Source organism: Eptatretus burgeri, chromosome 8, assembly GCF_056783735.1.
Source record: "Eptatretus burgeri isolate ZD-2024b chromosome 8, Ebu_testis_v1, whole genome shotgun sequence".
NCBI lineage: Eukaryota > Metazoa > Chordata > Myxini > Myxiniformes > Myxinidae > Eptatretus > Eptatretus burgeri.
This window is the reverse complement of record NC_140968.1, coordinates 8,383,275-8,406,702: the sequence shown is the minus strand read 5'-3', so window position 1 is coordinate 8,406,702 and position 23,428 is coordinate 8,383,275. Positions and strand designations below refer to the sequence as shown.

General features: G+C 38.7%; 1 protein-coding gene, 1 long non-coding RNA gene and 1 pseudogene across 3 annotated transcripts in view; 2 read left to right on the top strand and 1 right to left on the bottom strand.

Annotated features, from left to right (window-relative positions):
* LOC147021045 (uncharacterized) overlaps window positions 1–3,260 on the bottom strand; it is an 85,990-nt gene extending 82,730 nt beyond the window's left edge. The window contains exon 1 of one of the 2 annotated variants that reach the window (XM_085893563.1): window positions 3,166–3,260. The gene's annotated coding sequence lies outside the window, so the exon portion shown is untranslated. Of the gene's footprint in view, window positions 1–2,026; window positions 2,045–3,165 lie in introns of those variants that run through there. The other variant, XM_085893564.1, reaches the window with a different exon arrangement.
* A 4,467-nt stretch (window positions 3,261–7,727) lies between these two features.
* Window positions 7,728–16,053, top strand: LOC147021044 (uncharacterized). The gene is made up of 3 exons (XR_015061318.1): window positions 7,728–9,019; window positions 9,112–9,586; window positions 15,594–16,053. It is a non-coding gene; the product is annotated as an uncharacterized LOC147021044 (long non-coding RNA).
* A 6,834-nt stretch (window positions 16,054–22,887) lies between these two features.
* LOC147021043 (signal recognition particle RNA) lies at window positions 22,888–23,028 on the top strand (annotated as a pseudogene).
* Window positions 23,029–23,428: the final 400 nt, after the last annotated feature.

Sequence of the window (23,428 nt, the reverse complement as noted above, 5' to 3'; positions counted from 1 at the left end):
GTGAGGTGACGGCAGGGGGTGGTGGTGGTGAGGCGAGGGTGACGGCAGGTGGTGGTGGTGGTGAGGCGACGGTGGTGGTGAGGCGACGGTGGTGGTGAGGCGACGGTGGTGGTGAGGCGACGGTGATGGCAGGCGGCGGTTGTGGTGAGGTGACGGTGACGGCAGGCGGTGGTCGTGGTGAGGCGAAGGTGACGGCAGGCGGTGGTCGTGGTGAGGCGAAGGCGACGGCAGGCGGTGGTCGTGGTGAGGCGATGGCGACGGCAGGCGGTGCTGGTGAGGATACGGCGACGGCAGGCGGTGGTGGTGAGGCGACGGTGACTGCAGGCGGTGGTGATGTGACCGTGAGAAAAGGCGGTGGTGAGGCGATGGCGAAGGCAGGCGGTGGAGGTGAGGCGACGGCGACGGCAGGCGGTGGAGATGAGGGGACGGCGACGGCAGGCGGTGGAGGTGAGGCGACGGCGAGGGCAGGCGGTGGAGGTGAGGCGACGGCGACGGCAGGCGGTGGAGGTGGTGAGGCGACGGCGACGGCAGGCGGTGGTGGTGGTGGTGAGGCGTCGGCGACGGCAGGTGGTGGTGGTGGTGAGGCGATGGCGACTGCAGGCGGTGGTGGTGAGGTGACGGCGACGGCAGGCCGTGCTGGTGAGGAGACGGCGATGGCAGGCGGTGGTGGTGAGGGGACGGTGACTGCAGGCGGTGGTGATGTGACCGTGAGAAAAGGCGGTGGTGAGCGGCCAGTGAGGGCACACGGTGGTGAGCGGCCAGTGTGGGCACACGGTGGTGAGCGGCCAGTGTGGGCACGCGGTGGTGAGCGGCCAGTGAGGGCACGCGGTGGTGAGCGGCCAGTGAGGGCACGCGGTGGTGAGCGGCCAGTGAGGGCACGCGGTGGTGAGCGGCCAGTGAGGGCACGTGGTGGTGAGCGGCCAGTGAGGTCACGCGGTGGTGAGCGCACAGTGAGGACAGGCAGATATGCGCCGACAGTGAGGGCCGGCAGTGATTAGGGCACAGTGAGGACAGGCAGTGGTGAGGGGAGAGCGACAGCACGCAGTCGTGAGCAGACAGCGAGAGAACGCAGTGGTGAGCGCACAGTGAGGGCACGCGGTGGTGAGGGGACCGTGAGGGCACGCGGTGGTGAGGGGACCGTGAGGGCATGTGGTGGTGAGGGGACCGTGAGGGCACGCGGTGGTGAGGGGACCGTGAGGGCACGCAGTGGTGAGGGGACCGTGAGGGCACGCAGTGGTGAGGGGACCGTGAGGGCACACAGTGGTGAGGGGACCGTGAGGGCACACAGTGGTGAGGGGACCGTGAGGGCACACAGTGGTGAGGGGACCGTGAGGGCACGCAGTGGTGAGGAGACCGTGAGGGCACGCAGTGGTGAGGGGACCGTGAGGGCACGCAGTGGTGAGGAGACCGTGAGGGAACTCAGGGGTGAGGGGATCGTGAGGGCACACAGTGGTGAGGGGACCGTGAGGGCACACAGTGGTGAGTCGGTAGTGAGGTCAGGCAGTGGTTTTACTTCATATTTCCACAGAGTGCTCAACGTCTGCCAGGAACCCCCTTCTGGTAAAAACTACGAAAATCAATAATCACTGCTCACCTTCACTTTTTCATTCCTCTTTCTCCACCTTTGGAATAAACTCCCACACTCTACACAATCCCTCTTCCCTTCAGGTCTTCAAAACAGTTGTTCACCACCTCTTTTCTTCCCCAATCCAAAACCACGATCTTTTCCACCCCCGTTAATTAACCCTAAACTCCCCTCCTCATTCAAATTCGCTACTTTGTGAGGTCCTGAAAGTCCCTGGAGTGTCCATCGTGTTCACCACGTGTTCCCTGCCCCATCCCTCTCCCTTCCATCGATCATCTCCTTGTCTTTGTTCCCCACCGTTTTGTCCTTCCCTCTTCCGTTCCTCTTGTTGTATGTTGTGTGTTCGCACTTATTCGAGCCTCGACAACATTACATACATGCACAACCAAGGGGTGAATATAAACACATATATTGAAGTGATGACACATATTAAACACACACCTGGAGGGCTCCGTTCCACCTTCTGAAAACCACGTGTGGAGAGAAGAACAAACAAACATCTCAATTTACTTTTACTTGAACTTTCTCACAGATTCATCATGAATTTACACTTTCCGAGAAGATAAATATCCTGTTCAACAAGTCCGACACCGTCATCTCACAAACACATTCCAGACACCACAACGAAGGGATTTGTGCATCGATGGGAGATGTGTAGGTTCCTGATGGGGGTGGGGGGGCCAGCCTGATGGGGGGGAAGGGTGGTGGGGGCCAGCCTGATGGAGGGGAAGGGTGGTGGGGGCCAGCCTGATGGGGGGCAAGGTGGTGGGGCCAGCCTGATGGGGGGCAAGGTGGCGGGGCCAGCCTGATGGGGGCAGCCTGATGGGGGGCACGGCGGCAGGGGCCAGTCTGATGGGGGGCAGGGCGGCGGGGGCCAGCCTGATGGGGGGCAGGGCGGCGGGGGCCAGCCTGATGGGGGGCAGGGCGGCGGGGGCCAGCCTGATGGGGGAACAGGGCGGCGGGGGCCAGCCTGATGGGGGGGCAGGGCGGCGGGGGCCAGCCTGATCCGGGGGCAGGGTGGTGGGGCCAGCCTGATGGGGAGCAGGGCGGCGGGGGGGGGGTAACACTTTCCGTCCAAGTTCTCGAATTCCTGAATAATTTCCCTGTGGAGTCCAATTTTACTGAGATGGAATGTGGGTGGAAGGTTAACGAGGAATGTTACATTTTAGACCCACACGATCTTTTTGAGTTTATAGATTATTAATCAGGGTTTTCATCTCCATTCAGATTATGAACGTTAAAAATCCCACGGAACAGGTAAAGTCGGTAATCGAACCTCGTTACTCTTCGTTTCTCCTCATTTCGAGATCAAATTGTATGTAAAAGTCAATTATAAAATGTTTCTGGAAGTTTTGTTGTTAAAAAGAAGAATGAGGTTTAATCCTCGTTGAGGGAAGTTTAGTGATGATTTGATTATTAACAAAACGAGTGAAAAACACCTCATTAAATTAACAATCAAACACCTCAACAAACATTCAGTAAAAACTCCTTTAACTTTGCTTCATCGACGTCGTCAAGAAACAAAATTATTTTTTATTTAAATTCCCGTTTTTCGTGTTCAATCAGAATTTCCAAAATACCTCTTCCCATCAGTCCCGTCCCGACCACGAGGATCTCGGTTCGAGGTTCTGCACGAGGTTTCCAGGAACAACAACCCGGAAGTTCTTCCTCCTCATTCCCCTTCTTTTTCAGTTTTAACGGCGCTTTCAGAGCTCGTCGTCTCTCTCCCCCCCCCCCCCCCTTGAACGTGATCAAAATAGTTTATTATCCCATCAAGTGTGAAGATATTTAAATATATTTCCCAAACTCCTTCAGAAATTTTCGTTCCAGCTCACAGAGTTGAGGGTGATTTTGGGTTCTTCTTCTTCCTCGTGACCACTTTTGTCCTTTTCATCGTTGATCTCCACCATTGTTGTTCGCTGCTCATCTCCAACTTGGTTTCATTTGAACAATTGAAGCCGCAGATCGGCCATGTTACCACTCCATTCAATATTCATGGTGCACGGGTGATCCCTCTTTGTAATTTCTTTTCGTTTGGTTTCATCAATCATTGATTGACATGAACGTTGTTGGTACACACTCTCCCTTTCACGTACATTAAGTTGGTATTACTTACCTGATTCAACGTTGTGGATTTTACCTGTGGGATTCCGTTCCGGTTTACCCTCCGGTTCGTGTGATTACCGGACGTGACATCACCTGGACCACTGAACTGAAAATAATCAGAATGCTCATAGTCCCGAAAAAGAGAAGCCGCTGTAAGCTCGAGGTCACGTGACCGGCGCCATCTTGGTCAGCAAAACTTGACTGACTCGTGTCGTGGATGGAACTTGTTTTTAACACGTCACAGATTTTAAAAAGTCAAACAAATGTTGAAACATCATTTTTTGCGGCAATAAACTGATCAAATTGGTTCCAGGAGGGTTGTGGTTGTGGAAGGACGTTTTACAGGTATTTTTATTTGTTGATGAACAGGAATAATGTAGTTTTCCTCTGAATTGTCACTGCGGAGTCACAGGTTTTAATTTGTCGTGAAACTGAAGAAAAAGATGATTAAATTATTAATGTGTCTTGTTTGTATTTGTTGTTGCTGTTTCAATCGAGTGAGTTAAATCCGATAAATTAGAGAAGTTCGATGTGGACCCCAACACAAGCACAGTGGAGATGTGATGACATCATTGATTCTGCACCTTCTCGAACTTTTGAACACACTGGCTCTTCACTTGGGGGAGGGGGGTGGCGTGAGTCATTTCCAGGGGGACGTGATCCCGGAGGAAAAAAGTTGGAATTTCTCGAATTATTTTGGAATTCTTTTTACAAGTGTTTGTGTAATATTGTGATGAACATTAAAAAAAGTATCGTCTTTAATAATTTTCGTTTTCTATTCGTGAGGAGGCCTTCCATTTTTGGCTGCTCTTAGAGCACCCTTATTCTGGACAATTCCATCTGTCTGTCTGTCCACGAAACTTTGGTCAAGCCTCGGGGCGAAACCACTCAACCGATTTCAATGAAATTTGGTAGTGTTGGGGAAAATGTTCTTCTCCAGACAAATGACCTTTGCCTCAGTCTGACTAAGTCAAAGTGTTTGTTTATTTGACTCTCTACTGTTCTATCATTTAGTTGTTGTGGCCTGTTGCCCACTTATAATCTTGTCTTTCTTTGCCACTGGGGACATTTTGTTTTGTTCTTGTGAAAATACAAGGTGGCCAGACTGATAAACTGTACTTTCTGTTCCTGGCTATCAAAAGGCCCTTTCTCCTCTCAAAAAGGGGATTTTTCTATATATATGTATATATACAGTGGGGAGAACAAGTATTTGATACACTGCCGATTTTGCAGGTTCTCCCACTTACAAAGCACGTAGAGGTCTGTAATTTTTATCATAGGTACACTTCAACTGTGAAAGACGGAATCTAAAACAAAAATCCTGAAAATCACATTGTATGATTTTAAAATAATTAATTTGCATTTTATTGCATGAAATAAGTATTTGATACATCAGAAAAACAGAACTTAATATTTGGTACAGAAACCTTTGTTTGCAATTACAGAGATCAGACGTTTCCTGTAGTTCTTAACCAGGTTTGCACAGACTGCAGCAGGGATTTTGGCCCACTCCTCCATACAGATCTTCTCCAGATCCTTCAGGTTTCGGGGCTGTCGCTGGGCAACACAGACTTTCAGCTCCCTCCAAAGATTTTCTATTGGGTTCAGGTCTGGAGACTGGCTAGGCCACTCCAGGACCTTGAGATGCTTCTTACGGAGCCACTCCTTAGTTGCCCTGGCTGTGTGTTTCGGGTCGTTGTCATGCTGGAAGACCCAGCCACGCCCCATCTTCAATGCTCTTGTTGAGGGAAGGAGGTTGTTGGCCAAGATCTCGCGATACATGGCCCCATCCATCCTCTCCTCAATACGGTGCAGTCATCCTGTCCCCTTTGCAGAAAAGCATCCCCAAAGAATGATGTTTCCACCTCCATGCTTCACGGTTGGGATGGTGTTCTTGGGGTTGTACTCATCCTTCTTCTTCCTCCAAACACGGCGAGTGGAGTTTAAACTAAAAACTCTATTTTGGTCTCATCAGAACACATGACCTTCTCCCATTCCTCCTCTGGATCATCCAGATGGTCATTGGCAAACTTCAGACGGGCCTGGACGTGCGCTGGCTTGAGCAGAGGGACCTTGCGTGCGCTGCAGGATTTTAATCCATGACGGCGTAGTGTGTTACTTATGGTTTTCTTTGATGCTGTGGTCCCAGCTCTCTTCAGGTCATTGACCAGGTCCTGCTGTGTAGTTCTGGGCTGATCCCTCACCTTTCTCATGATCATTGAGGCTCCACGAGGTGAGATCTTGCATGGAGCCCCAGACCGAGGGAGATTGACTGTTATCTTGAACTTCTTCCATTTTCTAATAATTGCGCCAACAGTTGTTTGGTTGCCAACCAAGCAGTTGCCAACCAAGCTGCTTGCCTATTGTCCTGCAGCCCATCCCAGCCTTGTGCAAGTCTACAATTTTGTCCCTGATGTCCTGAGACAGCTCTCTGGTCTTTCTCATTGTGGAGAGGTTGGAGTCTGATTGATTGAGTGTGGACAGCTGTCTTTTATGCAGATAACGAGTTCAAACAGGTGCAGTTAATACAGGTAATGAGTGGAGAATGGGAGGGCTTCTTAAAGACAAAACTAACAGGTCTGTGAGAGCCGGAATTCTTACTGGTTGGTTGGTGATCAAATACTAATTTCATGCAATAAAATGCAACTTAATTATTTAAAAATCATACAATGTGATTTTCAGGATTTTTGTTTTAGATTCCGTCTTTCACAGTTGAAGTGTACCTACGATAAAAATTACAGAACTCTACGTGCTTTGCAAGTGTGAAAACCTGCAAAATCGGCAGTGTATCAAATACTTGTTTTCCCCACTATATATATATATATATATATATATATATATATATATATATATATATATATATATATATATATATATATATATATATATATATATATATATATATATATATATATCAAGGAGAGTGGGAGTTGAGGGAGGAAAAGGGGGCATCGCGGATGAGAAGCTGATATGGTAGATAGATTAAAAATAAATTGTACAAAAGAAAGAAACTACTTGTGGACATTTGATTTACTGAAGTCTGAGTGATTTATTTAATGCGATAAATAAAAAAGTAAACGGAGTCGGCTCGACGCTGAACCCTCGAGGAGGACAAAATTCCACAACAACCTACAGAATTCTACACCGTGCAGAGATGAGGTTAGTGAGAGAAAATCTACGTCAGTAGGTAGGACCAATATTTCTGGGAATCGTGTGCTTTCGAATATGGGACCCCGGGCCCGAGCAACGGCCCATTAAAGTGGTCAAAATATCGAGAAAAAAAAAAACAAAAAAAAAATCGAAAAATCGAAGCTTAGAGTTGTGTGTGCAATCTATCTTGCTCCCTTAGTGGGGTGAATATACTGATTCTGGCTCACTTTTCCCCATGTAAGTGAATGGGGGATTTTCAGCGATTCATATTTTTTTCCCCTAAAAAGTAAACCCCCTTTTTATCCCAAGGTATATTTATTTGTCTCCCCTTTTAACCTAGGGGCACTCTTCGAATAACCAATGCAACAAGATAAAGATTTGTTCAAGTAGCAAAGTAGTTATGTGATTTGTTAAAGGTGATTCTGAAGAAATATCTGAAACATGTAAGCCTTGGGACAATCTTTTTCAAATAACCGATGCATATTGTTTAGCTCACTCATTGAACCTATAAACATTTGTTCATTCTCAAATTCCTTCAATAGTTACATTTTCTTTGCACAATAATCCCCATCTAAAATATTTATAAATAAAACATTTGAATCTTTATATTTTTCAAGATACCGCTTTTGTGTCATTATGAAATGATATACAGTCAACCCCCGCTTTATCGCGGTTCACCTATCGCACCCCCGGTTCATCGCGGGTTTTCCCTTGGAACCTAACTATTTTTTTCTGCGGATTCCCCCGGTACATCGCGGTAATTATTTATAAAATATAAATTATTTAAGCAATAAATTATAACGCGCAGTGCTCGACCAGTCACACAACGCAAGAGACAAAGTTTCGCTTGTGAACTTCGAATGTTTTCTACCTTTTTTCTCGAAGCCCTACGATGCCGCCCAAACGCCCTGCACCTTCTAAGGCTTCTGGCAAGGAACCGAAGCGCCAGAGGAAGGTCCTGACACTCCAGGAGAAGGTGAAGGTGCTTGATATGCTTCGGGAAGGAAAAAGGTTTGCGCCGTTGGACGAGCACTGCTCGTACCCAGCACCTCAAAACCGACCAGACCAGACGAGTCGATCTCCGGCACCTCAAACCCAATCACTGCCAAACCGACCAGACCAGACGAGTCGATCTCCGGCACCTCAAACCCAATCACTGCCAAACCGACCAGACCAGACGAGTCGATTTCCGGCACCTCAAACCCAATCATTGCCAAGCCGACCAGACCACACGAGTCGATCTCCGGCACCTCAAACCCAATCACTGCCAAACCGACCAGACCAGATGAGTCGATTTTTTGGGCAGGCATCCATTCATCGCGGATTTTCACTTAGCGCGGGGAGGTTTGGAACGTAACCCCCGCGAGAAACGGGGGATTACTGTACTTCTCTTAATGATCTTATATGACCACCTCCTGAGTTGCATATTATTTTCTTGCATAAACCACGCCATAAACAAGTTTTGTTTCAAATGTTTTCAGTTCATTCTGTGAAAATGAGGAAGTGGTTTGCGACACAGTCATGCTGTGAAAATGAGGAAGTGTTTTTGGACAGTCATGCTGTGAAAAAATAGGAACTATTCTGTGAGAGACAAGGCCTCGTGTTTATATTTTAAATCAGAACACTAACAGGCTTTTAAACATAAGTTTAATCAAAATCATTTAAGGGCATTTTAATTATGTTTTGAAAATGATTCATACTATTTGAGAATGTGTCGTCCAATTATTTTCTCGCTGTCTCGCCCGAAGTGTCATTTCCTGTGGCCACACCCGATGATTAGGCAATTTCCTCATCGTTGCCTTATAAGTGATTCGCCAGACAAAGTTTCTGCCAGACAGGATTTTCATTTTTACAACTGAGACATGAACGATCTTTCTTCCGACGAACAAAACAGCTCACCACAAAGTTGGTAAGCTTGTGTATGGATTCCTCTTTGAACGATGAAGCAATTGATTAAAAATTAAATCGTGATAATCCTGATATATATTTTTTTTCCTGGCAGGTCCTTGGAAGAAGAGCAGTTTTACATATCACGACGAGGTGCATGAAATTAATGCTCTTATTGAAGAGGAAGTCTTATCACGGCCTCTGATCTTTTTGCTACCTTGTACCAATGGTAAAAAACTGAGACATGGACTATCTTTCTTCCGACGAAGAAAACAGCTCACCACAAAGTTGGTAAGCTTGTGTATGGGTTCCTCTTTGAACGATGAAGCAATTGATAATAAATTAAATCGTGATAATCCTGATATATATATTTTTCCTGGCAGGTCCTTGGAAGAAGAGGAGTTTACATATCACGACGAGGTGCATGAAATTAATGCCCTTATTGAAGAGGTCAATGATCTTAGAAGAGAATTGAAAAACATTTTTAATGACTGGTACGAAGTCTTATCACGGCCTCTGATCTCGAATGAATTAAACCAACGACGAGACGTGTGTGTGTGTGTGTGTGTGTGTGTGTGTGTGTGTGTGTGTGTGTGTGTGTGTGTGTGTGTGTGTGTGTGTGTGTGTGTGTGTGTGTGTGTGTGTGTGTGTGTGTGTGTGTCTTTCTCTATCTCTCCCTGTCTGTCTCTTTGTATCTCTCTCTCTCTCTCTCTGTTTGTCTCTCTGTCTGTCTTTCTGCCTACCTCTCTCTGTCTGTCTCTCCATCTATTCCCTTGACTCATTATTTTATTTCTTTTCAGCTCGATCACACAACATAAGCTGTTGAAGCAATCTGGTAAAACACATGATTTTCTGAAGGTAAATGTTTCTGAATTATTATTGAGTTATTTGTTTATGTATTCTTTTATTAATATCACTCTCTCTCTTTGGAATGTAGCCTTATGTTGGTTGCATCATTAGTTTGGAGGTGGTGATGCCAGTACACTGGAATTCATTTTCGTGGCCTCGGAAGGATGACAGGCTGAGTCGGCCTCCCGGTGTGTTAATTCAGTGGTCAACGAGGCTTGAACTTTGAACCAACACCAGGCTGATTAATATTACCATGTAATTATCTTTATAAAACCAAATTATTATCCACTTTTTGTTTCAAAACAGAATATGGTGTCTGAGTTTCGAAATCACAAGACATCTGAAGAAGATTGCTGGGAAAGATTATACATTCTCGCAAATGAATATTTAATATTTTCAATTTTGATTAATTATATTTGTTTTGTTTACAATTACTTGATTTTGAATTGCAAAAAAAGAATCAAGACATGAAGAGGAGAGGGAGGGAAGGGGGGTCGGTGCGCTCCCCCAACGACCCATCACCCCCTCATCCCACACCCTCCCCTCCCCGTGTGTGTGTGTGGGGAAGGGTGGGGGTGGGATGAGGGAGGTGGTGGGTCAAAGGTGAGGGCGCACAGTTGGGATGAGGGGTGGAGCTTGTGTGGGAGGGGCTTGTGTGGGAGGGGCTTGTGTGGGTGAGGTTTATGTGGGTGGGGGCTTCGGTGGGGTTTGTGTGGGCAGGGTTTATGTGAGTGGAGGCTTCGGTGGGGTTTGTGTGGGCAGGGTTTATGTGGGTGGGGCTTGTGTGGGCAGGGTTTATGTGGGAGGGGTTTATGTGGATGAGGCTTATGTGGATGAGGTTTGTGTGGATAAATGGATGGGTGGAGAGATGGGTGGATGGTTGGATGGGTGGAGCTTGTGCATATGGTGAGACAAGGCGCCGATGGACATCAACTCTTTCCTCCTCTCTCTTCTCTCTCTCCTCCTTCTCTTTCTTCTCTCTTTCCTCCTTCTCTCTTTCCTCCCTCTCCTTTTCCTCCTCTTCTCTCTCTTCAACTACTTCATCATCCCTTACTATCCTTGAATCAGTTATACCCCATAGAATATCATACATATATTCATCAGGATTTCTTGTTATTCCTGTATCCAAAAGAATTTTTTTTACAACAGGAAACCAATAAAAAAAATTCTGAATTTCTAAAAGAGTCTTACGTTTTCTTAACTTTATAATTTTTTAATTATTTAACATTTTAATGAATTCCAAAGTTGTCAGTTTATCAACATCATCAAAAAGCCAATCTTTTATTGAAAATACATCATTCTTATGTTGTAGAACATATTTATTAAAATACCGAATACACTTTTCTTGAAGGTTAGCTTGGACACAGAAATGATAATTTTCTTGAAGCCTTCTTGCTGTCATTTATGTATTAGAAATATATGACAGAATAATATTATGACACGAAACACCTCCCCATCTTCCCATAGTTAAATCATTTTGTATTTCCCTACTTATGATATATAATCCTGTTTTTTTTGTGTTTTCATGATATAAACTAGGGCAAAACCACTATTATATTTACCCTTATTAAATTATTTTATTTGTTGTTGACGAATCGTGCTTCCACAAAACTCATTCTCCATACCAAGTGGATAATATTCTTCCTTACGAGACTGATTTAATTGTTCCAGGTCTTCTAGGTCAATTTTGAATGACCAAGTATACCTTAAATCATTCAGATCATACCCCCATTGTACTATTCTCATATAAACGATACGCTCTTCTTTATAAAAATTTATTTTAATTAGAACTTTGAATTCTATATGACCTGAAGATAAAATCAACACTTCTGTATCTTTGGAATACACGGCCGTTTTATTTTAGGATATATATTGTGATAAATCACTTAATCTCACCAAGTCATTCACGCCAGTCGGGCTTGGATAATTTTTTAATTCATTAGCATTTTTCAAATTAATATTTTTTTTGTGATACGATATTTCTGTCGTTCAGCCTGTGCCTTTGTGTAATTATTTGATAAATCAATATCCAGTTCTTGCGATACACCAAGGATAGAACCATCTTTACCAACATAAGTCATTTATATTTGTGTCATTAAAATGTCAAAAGTCAATGTCATTAAAATTTTTCTTTTTGTTGAGTTGAAATAACACATACAGACATAATTGACCACAACACTTGGAATTTAATTCTTGGACTGGAAAGGTTTGATAAACACCATTCTGTAAGAATTTTATGACTTCAACAGGTGGTGGAAGACCGAAACTATCAAAATAATATTTATCTTGACGATTAAAAATACAAACCCAATGAGAACCGTTCCCATTATTATCTTCTAAGTTCATTATAATATCCAGTCCATTGGGACCATACTCTGTACAGAGCGTTGGTGCTGCCGAAGCAGTCTCCTTGGCTATTGGGCACAATCCTGGACAGGTCGCCACTCTGACGCAGGATACTTGAATGACTCGGTCATCCCAGCAAGCTGGTACTCATTTTGCCGACCTCAGAAGGATGGCAGGCTGAGTCAACCCCATGGTGAATTAATTCAGCGGGAAACGAGGCTTGAACTCAGGACCCTCGGATCCCATGCCACCACCCTAACCACTGAGCCAACACCAGGCATATTATAATATTGTTTGTATGTTTAGACACGTTTGTGAATTCATCTCTCATACAAATAACCACATCATGAATTTTTTAATTTTTTACAATATTTGACAAGTTGTAAATTTGATGTTGTATTCTTTCCAAATTCTTTAAACCACTCATCAATGCTCATTTATTTATAAGAAAGATAGAATCCATTACCTCTTTAAGTTAATTTTACAGCTGCTTGTGCGATGGAAGAAAGCATATCTCCAACGAACAATCTCGCTTTATCAGGCAGACCTTCAAGTTTTTCAGCAAAATCTACAATTACACCACTTACACTAATTTGTTTCTCAAACACTTTGTTATGTCTTTCCAATTCTTTTTGAGCCCGGAGTTGAACCTTCCTTTCGTTGGCAGTTTTCACCGCTGTTGAAATAAGACCCGTCAATGCTCCAACCGCACTTAAACCAGCAAATAAAGGAATTAGAAATGGGAGAAATCCTCCACTCGTCTCTCTTATTGAATATTTTTTCAACAATAGTTTTGACATTTTAATTTTAAGTGAGCCAGTATCATTCAAGATTTTAACCTGTTCTTTTGTGAGCAAAACATCAATTCTTACTGCTCCTTTTCTCTGAATTGTATTAACATTAATCGTACAAGGCTTTTGATTTTGAACACAAGATAATAGTTTATGAAGATTGATTTGATTAACATATACCCCAGTTGGTACTTTGCCACTCATTAATTTCACAAAAAATTATGTGAGACTAATCATAACACCATTATCTGTATTAATCTGCAATTCTGTTTCTTCCAAAAGCAAACAATATGTCTCAACTTCTTCACTCTCTCCTCTTTCAAAATACAGGGAAGTATCCACTCGATTAGACTTTATCGTTTCCTTTTGAGCACTCAGGTGAAACGCATAGATTGAATACAAACTTTTAAATGCTGTCATATCCAAAATAGGTTCTTCATTTCCATTACTTTCGCACACCTTTTGGTAAGACTTGTATGCTTCAGCAAAATAATTTTTTTCCCAATTAATTTCCAATCTATCTCGTGGGTAAAATGTTCCATCTGGAGAAAAACGAAGTTGTTTCACCTCAGCATTATCACTCAATGCATTATTCTTATCAGTCGCAGTATCACCATCTGTCTTTTTAAAAATGATGCACTGATATCGTGGCTTTCCTACCAGAACACCCAAATTCCACGTGTACGTGGTTTGGTTGAGTTTAACGTGTTGACATCTTCGTTTGAGGTATAATACACCGAGTGGTTTCTTTGAGTTAAGTCTTCTATTCAACATCTCTTCTGTTTTTCGATTAGGAGTATATTCACGAATATACCAACTCATTTCATCAATTACAAATTTATTCCGGGCACCAAAAGCACTCGCAACACCAAAAAGTAATCTATTTTCATTATCATTCCTTTGTCGTTGAAATCTAATTTTAAGACCAGACAGAACTTTATCATGATCACAAAATCCAAATATACCTTTAAGAGGAACTGCCACAGTAAAACAATTACCCGCTTTTGTGTCATCATTATACATTCCTTTCCTTTGATTATATCCAGGGTCTGTGTTTGTTCCCGATGACATATCAGGAATAAAACCTTCAACACCCCCCTTTTCCATTCCATCACCGAATGAATATCGTATAAATTTCATAATTTCAGATACAGCAGAGACATAATCAACCACTTCAACTTCTTGTGTTCCAATGTACAAACAAACACAATCAAACATTTTCCAGAAGAAATCATTTACAAGTGTAGCGTTTGTGTTATTCCCAGCCTTAGTGAATGTAAATTTACACAACAAGAAACTTTCGGATAGATTCAATTAGGTTTGTTGATTATTGATTTCAAAACATTTTGTACCATTTGCATTCCAGCCTGTTCCAGTTATTGCATTTACCTTGAAGTAATCTTCTTTTTTAGTGGAGTTTGAGATGATAATAGTATCATCCAAATCATAGATACGATCAATTGCTTCCATACTTGTATTTATTTAGGAAAAGAGATGTTAAAACTTTTGAAACCCTGATCCAAGTATTCGAATTATTTTCTGTCGTTCTTGGGGAGACAACTGAGTTTTGCCTTTCTTAATTTCTTTTATTGCTTGTAATTTATGAGATTCCTTTTGGGCATCTTTTATACTCTTTATAGCACCTGCTACATTTCCCACAGCAGAAGCAGTTGAACCAATTAGGTCTTTATGCTGAAGAATAGTTGAACCGATACCCATAAGAGTATCAATTATCCCATCTCCTCTAAATTGATGTCCGACACCCCTTTGTCTCGTAGGTTTTTAGTATCCTCTACCAATATACATACCTTCGCCCTTGTGGTATGGGGAAAGGAACATCCCATCCCCTGTAATTATTTTATATCTTCCCAACTCGTGTTTCCTCACAATACCATCGCATTTATTTTTTGGAAAACTTCACGAAGGTGAATTCTGATGGATATAACTTCTCTATTAAAAGAAATCATATAATTATCTTGGTCGGTTATCCTAAAATTTACTCTGTGTATGGTTTTTCCTGACACAGGGAGATAAACCAAATTTTGGGGTTCCATATTGAATTTATAACCAATTGGGGTTGAGTATGCGCTGAATGAATATATTGTATTTGTTTTTATTCCATCATTATAAGCACCATCAATCAAATCACAGTGAATTAATACCGAATTTATTCCTGAGGATATTTGAATGACATTATCACTGTAAAACGTCCCATTAGTTTCAATCTTTTTTGAGGAGAAACCCAATAACTCTCGAAATGAATTATCAATTGTGAAATCTACCTTGTTGTTATTTTTAAGTTTAATCGTTGATTTTGAAGTATGTTTTTGATTATCTATAACAATATTTTTTTGGTTCATCACCCTGTTCATTCATAAGACGAGCAATTTCAGAAGATATTTGAAAATCTCATATGCTCCGTGTGAAACTGTTATCGTTTTGTATCCACTTCCCGGATTATTACTGAACTTGTCATTTTTCTCGGTTATATTAAATAAGGTATTAAAAGTTTCCAGACACAATAAAGATGCCTCATATTCTTTTGTTGTGTCAAGTTGTAGTGGGTATGGGAATGAAGATGTGTGGTCGCTTGTTGTGAAATTGAAACTGAGGTTTGTGCTTCTCATCTTATTTAATATGAGATAAAATGTCTTTATATTGATATTTATTCATTATTTTCATGTTCATCATCTGGTCTAAAATGGCTAATGCTTCATTAAAACAATTGTTATTTCCAGCTTTCTTCCTGCCCAACAACAACAACAACAGTCTATTAACTAATTGTGATGGGTCATTTGTAAGAAAACTAACACCTGAACCAAGAATACTTAAAGCCTGAATAATGTGTTTCTCCTTCTCATTCTTTCTTCTTTTACCAGAATGAATAACCCAAGAATCAACAGAGTTCAGCAGATCAATATATACTTTATCATCATTATTTGTCATATCCAATGGTTTTTTAATATACTTTGATTCATCCCTCACAGTTGAACCTTGTCTTCCATCTTTTGTGAGAAGAAACATTCATCTCGGAGTTAGTTTGACAGGAGGTTGAGCAGAACTCAAGAACTTTAATTCATCATTAAATATCAATACCTTTTCTTGAACAAGATGAAATATTGCTGGTTGTTCTGTTGGAATGAGTCCTGCTTTGGTTTTTGAATCAGCTGAATATTCATTGTTTTGAAGAGCATTCACAATATAATCAGGGGGTCGATTCATCTCTTCCAGTTGTTGAAATAATCCTTCATCATCATATTCTAATTCTCCTATACGCTCTAATTCTTCCTTCGTCATTTGACTGAAATCTTTTAACATTTGGAGCTTTCAAGGAGTATATTTTTTGTGGGAACCTTGGAAACATCTGTAATTTTTTCTTGGTAAGTTTTTAAAAGTGGTTTAAAAAATTTCTCGTTTTCTTTCAAATGCTACTTCAACCGTTAGTTTTTGTCTGCATTTCTTCTTTATGTCTTCCTGTTGTTTTACAACTTTTGAAACCAACTCTTGATGTTTTCTAAATCTTCTTGCTCTTTCTTTCGCATCCATTTATTTTTTGGAAAATATCATTTAATATCTCATCTTGTTTTACAACAATATATTTATATTTTTCAGTCATGTGTTTCTTGTAATCCCCAAATTCCTTTTTACTATATAATGTAGAACAATTGTCTCTCCAATAATTGTTTATATCTTTTGAATTTAACTTGAATAAAATAAAAGTATAAGCATTGTTTCTGATGGAACGACGAGGAAGTTGAAAGTACGATTGACTAAGATAAATACAATTACAAGCAGAATGTCTCCCTCTTGTGTAGTAGCTGTCCATTACCGTTTGGTTTCTCTCATTAACACAATCATCAAAGATAACGAGGTTCTTTTTAGATTTATCCAAATATTGGGGAGACGGTATATCATCCGGATTATCACGAAGAATACTAGTTATTCGTTTTGATTTATTTTCACATCTCTGTGTATCACAAAATAGTTGTATTATATCTTCAATGTTATAATCATTTAGGTTTTTTTGAAGTTTAAATAAACCGATTATATCTTTTTTTTGAAGACCAGCATTAAAACCTTGTGAGAGTAGTTGATACTCCGGTTGAAAACTTGACTTGGTGAAAATTATTAAATTATCATAATCTAAAAAGTTGGGAGTAAGGAGCATCTTTAAAAGTTAGCAGGTTTTTCCACATCCCCTTGAACCAACTATGAGACATCTTAATTAATTTGGAAGATTTTTATGATTGTTAAATTTTATCTTATTTTCCCAAATGGGTAAAAAATCATTCATTTATATATTTGGAAAACAGGTTATTTAATTTATTGTTGGCTTTTTTAGAAACTCTATATTTTATCCTAAGTTCAGGTTTAATTTCAAGATAATCCATTATTTTATTTATGCAATATCTTGTGTTGATATTTCCCTGAAAATCACATCCATGAATAATATATAACAACAATCCTTTGAACATTTCTCGAATATGTTCAGTTTCTTCACTTGTAAGGAAAGGTGTGTTATCACCCTCATACTTTACATTCATTTGTCGAATCAATCTTGTAAAGTAATTCATTTTTGGTGTAAATCGAAAAGAATTATTTTCCTTTTTATATTTTTTATTTTCATTAATTAGAAGACAATCACAGAATATACATTGTTTATAGGCTTTTGACTCTGCGTTTAATCCCCGTCTTTCACACGCAGGACAATTCTCAAATTTGTCATATGGAGAATCAGGGAAGTCTATCATATTTATAAAGTAAAACTTTACTCAAACTGAAATTCATCTTCGATATCATCTTCGATACTTTCAGAATCATCTATGAAACTACTTTCATAACTATCGTTTGAACACAAACTCTCGGTATCATACCTATCGTTTGAATGCAAACTCTCGGAATCATAATCACTCTCATAATCTTCAAAATCTTCAGTTGAATATTGATTCGTATTTAATTAGTAGAAAAAAACATTACCATCGATATCGATATACTTTTTTTCATTAACAGATTCAACTGCTGCATTTTTTAGATTAAAGGTAATTTTAAAATGATCCTTAACTACTATTGAACGAATTTCATTTCACCTGATATATTAACATCCTTTATTTCATCAGGATTTAAATATTTAGCGTTGTTGAAAAAAATACAAATTTCTCCTTGCATATTACAGATGGTCTTATCTTTTCTTTCTTAAGCTTCATCCATAAGGTTTTTATTTTTTGAGACTTTTTCTTGTTTCATTGCTTTTTCTAGTTTTGAATATATTACCAGAAGGAGAGGAGAAACTTTTGTTAGAGATACTTTAATTGATGTTCTTCCAGGTATATTAACAGCCCTTCCACTGAAGGAAATTGAATAACTCATCTTATCCACCATAATTGTTTTTATCCAATAGGTGTTATATTTATCTTTGTTCAATTTTACATGCTTGACATATTTCTCAGTATCTTTTACAAATGAAGACATTGATTGAAACTTGTCTTTTGTGTCTTGAAACATTGTATTTATTAAGTGAAAAAAGTTCGAGGATAAAATGGTTTTAAGCACAGATTCACCCATAAATTAAACGAAATTTTCATCAAGAGAATTTTAGTTTAAGCAAAGTTTTATTATATAAATATGGTGAATACAACATACTGCGATGTTTGTAATCACGAATAGAAATAATACAACAAACACCTTCAAACCAACAAACATACATTTAATCTATTTCATCAAATATCTCCTCTTGAGTTAGAATGAAAACATTGAGATATCTGCTCAAAGGATGTTTTGAAGAGTAGTTATAATAGACATCTTCAATCACAAAAACAAAACAAAAATGAGTTTAAAGTAAAGGGAGACTATTATATCGAAAACACTGATGGGGCATTTAAAGGGTATATAAAAATAAGTATTTTTCAATTTGGAGAACCCAGTCCATCATCAAGAGCTGAATCAATTGAAATAGTGAAACCTGATGTTGAAAAGGTTATTAAAAAGACATTAAAATAAATGAAAACTTTCAAGTTTTATAAGGGAGTGAAAATGAATATGAAAAGACAACATGAAGAACAAACTCCTTATATGAAAACAGATCTTCATTTTATAACATCATTTCAAGATTTTTTGAAATAAAAAAATCAAGACAAGAGGAGGATGTTGATAATACAGTGGGAGGAAGTGGATTTAATTTTTTTTTAATCATTTTTTTAGATATACACGTTCTAAAATCAAACCCTCTTAAAGCTTCTTCTTATATTGAATTACCAAAAAAATAAAACTAAAGAAGGCAGTTGTTAATATTAAGAACAATGATAATAAATGTTTTTTCTCTGGTCTGTTCTTGCTCACTCACATCCACCAAAATGTAATTCAGAAAGAGTAAAACAATATATGAAATATGAGAATACCTTGGACATTAAAGAATTTAAATTCCCAATGCCACTAACAGATATTCCTAAATTTGAGAAAAAGAATAATCTTTCGATGAATGTATATGCATTAACGGATACAAACAAAGTTCTAATATTAAAAATTTCAAACAACTATAAGAATGAAGAAACACACATTGATCTTATATATTTTAGTGTTGGAAAGAATTCACATTACACATACATCAATAATTTATCAAGATTAATCTCTTCTCAGGTATTCAGAACAACAAACAAAATATATCCTTGAAAGCGATGTCTTCATTCATTTCATACAAAAGAACTACGAGAGCAACATTCAAAATATTGTAGTAATCATAAATCAGCTGTAATTACAATGCCTAAACCTGGTGAAAATATTTCTTTTGAAGATTACAATAAATCTATCATGCACCCATTTGTGATATACGCTGATTTTGAATGTATCCTAAAAAAGATAAATACTGCTTCTCCTCATCCAAAAGAATCACATACAAATAAATATCAAAAACATATTCCTTGTGGTTTCTGTTATTATATCAAATCATCTGTTGGAGAAAAGTATAATAAACGTGAACATTATAGTGGAAAAAAAGCTTCACAATAGTTTGTAAAACAATTAGAAACGGATTGTATAAGACTAACTAAATTAATGAAAGAAAGAAATGAACCGATGAAATTAACCGAAGAATAAAAATTAGAATTTAAAAAGAACAATATCTGTCACATTTGTGTGGAGGAAATTGAGGAGTCTAAAGTTAGGGATCATTGTCATCTTACTGGTAAATATAGAGGTCCCGCTCATTCCTGTTGTAATCTTAATTATAAATTTCCTTCTTTTATTCCAGTCTTTCTTCACAACAGTGCCAACTACGATACACATCAATTTGTAAATGAACTTTCAAAAAACACCAGGGAATATTTCTGCCAGAACAAACAAAAGTCAAAAGTATATTTCATTTACAAAAATGATATTCACAAAACCTTTAACTCGTATTAGGTTCCTAGATTCTTGCAAGTTAATGGGAACACCACAAGCTGACCTCGCATCAAATCTAAGCTCCACGTGCTCTTTTCCAAATCTTAATTCATTCTTTCCAAAAGAGGAAATTCTAACTAAAGAGGAAATTCTAAATAATGAGGAAATTAATGAATAAATTCAAACTGAAGATGAAATTCTAATTATAAAGAACATTCAAACAATGAATGAAATTCTAACGAAGGAGGAAATTCAAACAAGGAATAAAATTAAAAGTAAAGAGAAAATTCTTACAAGTAAGTGAATTTATCCTTATGATTATATGGATTCATTTATGAGATTTAAAGAAACACAACTTCCTTCAAAAGAAAGTTTCTATAATAACCTTCATGAAAAGGAGATAAGTGATAAGGAATATTAACACGCACAAAAAATTTGGAAAATATTTAAGGTAAAGAACCTTCAAGAATATCATGATTTGTATCTTAAAACAGATGTTTTATTGTAAGCTGATGTGTTTGAAGCTTTTAGATCACTCTGTCATAATAAAAATTGTAATTGATTAGATCCTGCCCACTATTTCACAGCTCCTAGTTTAGCTTGGAGTGCAATGTTGAAAATGACAAAACAAGATATAGATTTAATCAGTGATGTCGATATGCTTTTGATGATTGAGAAGTCTAAGAGAGGTGGAATATCACAAGTATGTTCAAAAAGATATGCTAAAGCAAATAATAAATATCTTCCAAATTATGATAGTGAAAAAGATCGGAATTATTTGATGTATTTTGATGCTAATAATTTGTATGGATGGGCAATGTCTCAATCTCTGCCTTATGGTAAATTAGAGTGGGTGGAAGAAAAGGATTATGAAAAGGCTTTGATGAATATTGTTATTTCTTCTCAAGAGGACTTGAATGAGGAAGAAGAAGGTTATTATTTTGAAGTTGATTTGAGGTACCCAAGTGATCTTCATCATAAGCATAAATACCTTCCTTTTGCATGTGAGAAAGAAACCCCAAAGAAAGAATGGTTAAGTGAACATCATAAAAGTTTTAATATTAAAGGCAAATGAAAAAAAGTTATTCAAAACATTCTGTGATAAAGAGGGATATGTTTTGCATCAGAGAAGCTTGAAACAGTTTTTGAGAGAAGGATTGAGAGTCGCTAAAATTCATAGAGTTTTAAAATTTAAACAAAGTCCTTGGATGAAAAATTATATTAAATTCAATACAGATATGAGAACAAATACAAAAGTAAAATTTGAAGGGGAATTCTAGAAATTGATGAATAATGCTGTCTTTGGAAGACAATGGAGAATATTAGAAACAGGCAAAACATTATATTTGCAACATCTTGGAAAGAAGCTTCGAGATTGATAAATAAACCAAGTTTTAAGAGCGAAGAGGTTTTTTCAGAGAACTTTTCTGCTATTCATGTGGAAACGGAAAGTATTGTTATGGAAAAACCAATTTATATTGGAACAGCAGTTCTTGATTTTTCAAAGATATTGATGAATGATTATTTGTATAATGGCTTCAAGAATGAGTATGGTGAAAATGTTTCATTGTTGTATATGGACACCGATCGTTTTATCCAAGATATAAAAACTGATGATGTTTATGAAGATATGAAGAAAAATATTGGAGTATATGATACAAGTAATTTTAGTAAGAAGAGTGAGTTATTTTCAAAAAAGAATGAAAAGGTTATTGGTAAGTTTAAGGATGAGTTGGGTGGAAAAGTAATGAGTGAGTTTATTGGATTGAGAGCAAAGGCATATGCTTTCAAGTATGGTGATCAGATTGATAAAAGGTGAAAGGGAATAAAGAAATATGTAATAAAGAAATCAATAACTTTTGAGAAATTATCATAATTGTTTGAATAAGAAAGAAGAATTGAGGAAAATGAATGCAATTAGAAGTTATAAACATAAGATATATATAGTGAAGAAGCAAATAAAAAGGCATTAGGAGCCTTTGATGATAAGAGATTTATTTTAGATCATGGAATAGATTGTGTTCCATATGGATATTGTTTGATAGAGTGCATATTTAATCATAGAGTATATAGAATACAATATGGGTTCGGGTTTTTAAGGGCTACCGCCGTCTTTTTCACAATATATAAATGGTCGAACCAAGTATTAATCAAACTAAAGAGTGGAGAAAATCTCAGTCTTGGTATATAAATGGAAAACATAATGAATGTGAAAAATATCAAATAAGTCTTTTTGAAAAAATAACTAAAACAAAGGTAAATAAAACAAATAAGCGAATCAATTTAAAAACTCGTAAGTTAGAGGATGTAAAGAAAATAATAAATATCCTTGAATGGACTGAAAAATTTGATGGTTATCAATTGAACAATGGAAAAATAATTTACTACAATCTCAAAATGATATGCAACTCAGGAGGTGGTCAGATGAGATCATGAAGAGAAGTTTATCATTTCATAATGACACAAAAGGGGTATCTTGAAAAATATAAAGATTCAAATGTTTTATTTTTAAATATTTTAGATGGGGATTATTGTGCAAAGAAAATTAAACTATTGAAGGAATTTGAGAATGAACAAATATTTTTGGTTCAATGAGTGAGCTAAACAATATGCATTGGTTATTTGAAAAAGAGTGTTGCTCAGCTTACATGTTTCAGATATTTCTTCAGAATCACCTTTTGCAAATCACATTACTACTTTGTTACTTGAACAAATCTTTATCTTCTTGCATTGGTTATTTGAATTGAGTGCCCCTCGGTTAAAAGGGGAGAAAAATAAATATACCTTGGGATAAAAGGGGCCGGGCGTAGTGGCGTGCGCCTGTAATCCGGCTACTCGGAGGCTTGGGTTGGAGGATCGCTTGAGGACGGGTGCTCTGCACTGGGCCGCGCTATGAGAGGGTGTAGGGCAGCCCGGAATCATGGCGAAACCCAATCCTTATCCCTGTGTCGTAAGAGGCGACCAGGGTTGCGTCAGGAAGGGCATCCGGCGTAAAACCTGTGCCAAATCATTATGCGGATCATAACGGATGATCCGCTGTGGCGACCCCTAACGGGAGCAGCCGAAAGACGAACAACAACAACCTTGGGATAAAAGGGGGTTTACTTTTTCGGGAAAAAAATATGAATCGCTGAAAATCCCCCATTCACTTACATGGGGAAAAGTGAGCCAGAATCAGTATATTCACCCTACTTCCCTTCATGCCAATTTGCAGCCCTAACAAAAAATATTTGTAGGAGGAGATAGGTTTTGGGCGAGTGCATGTCGAACATTTCAGAAACGGTTAATTGCGAATATCTCGAAGAGAAAGAGTCTGATTTTGATGAAACGTGGGTGAAAT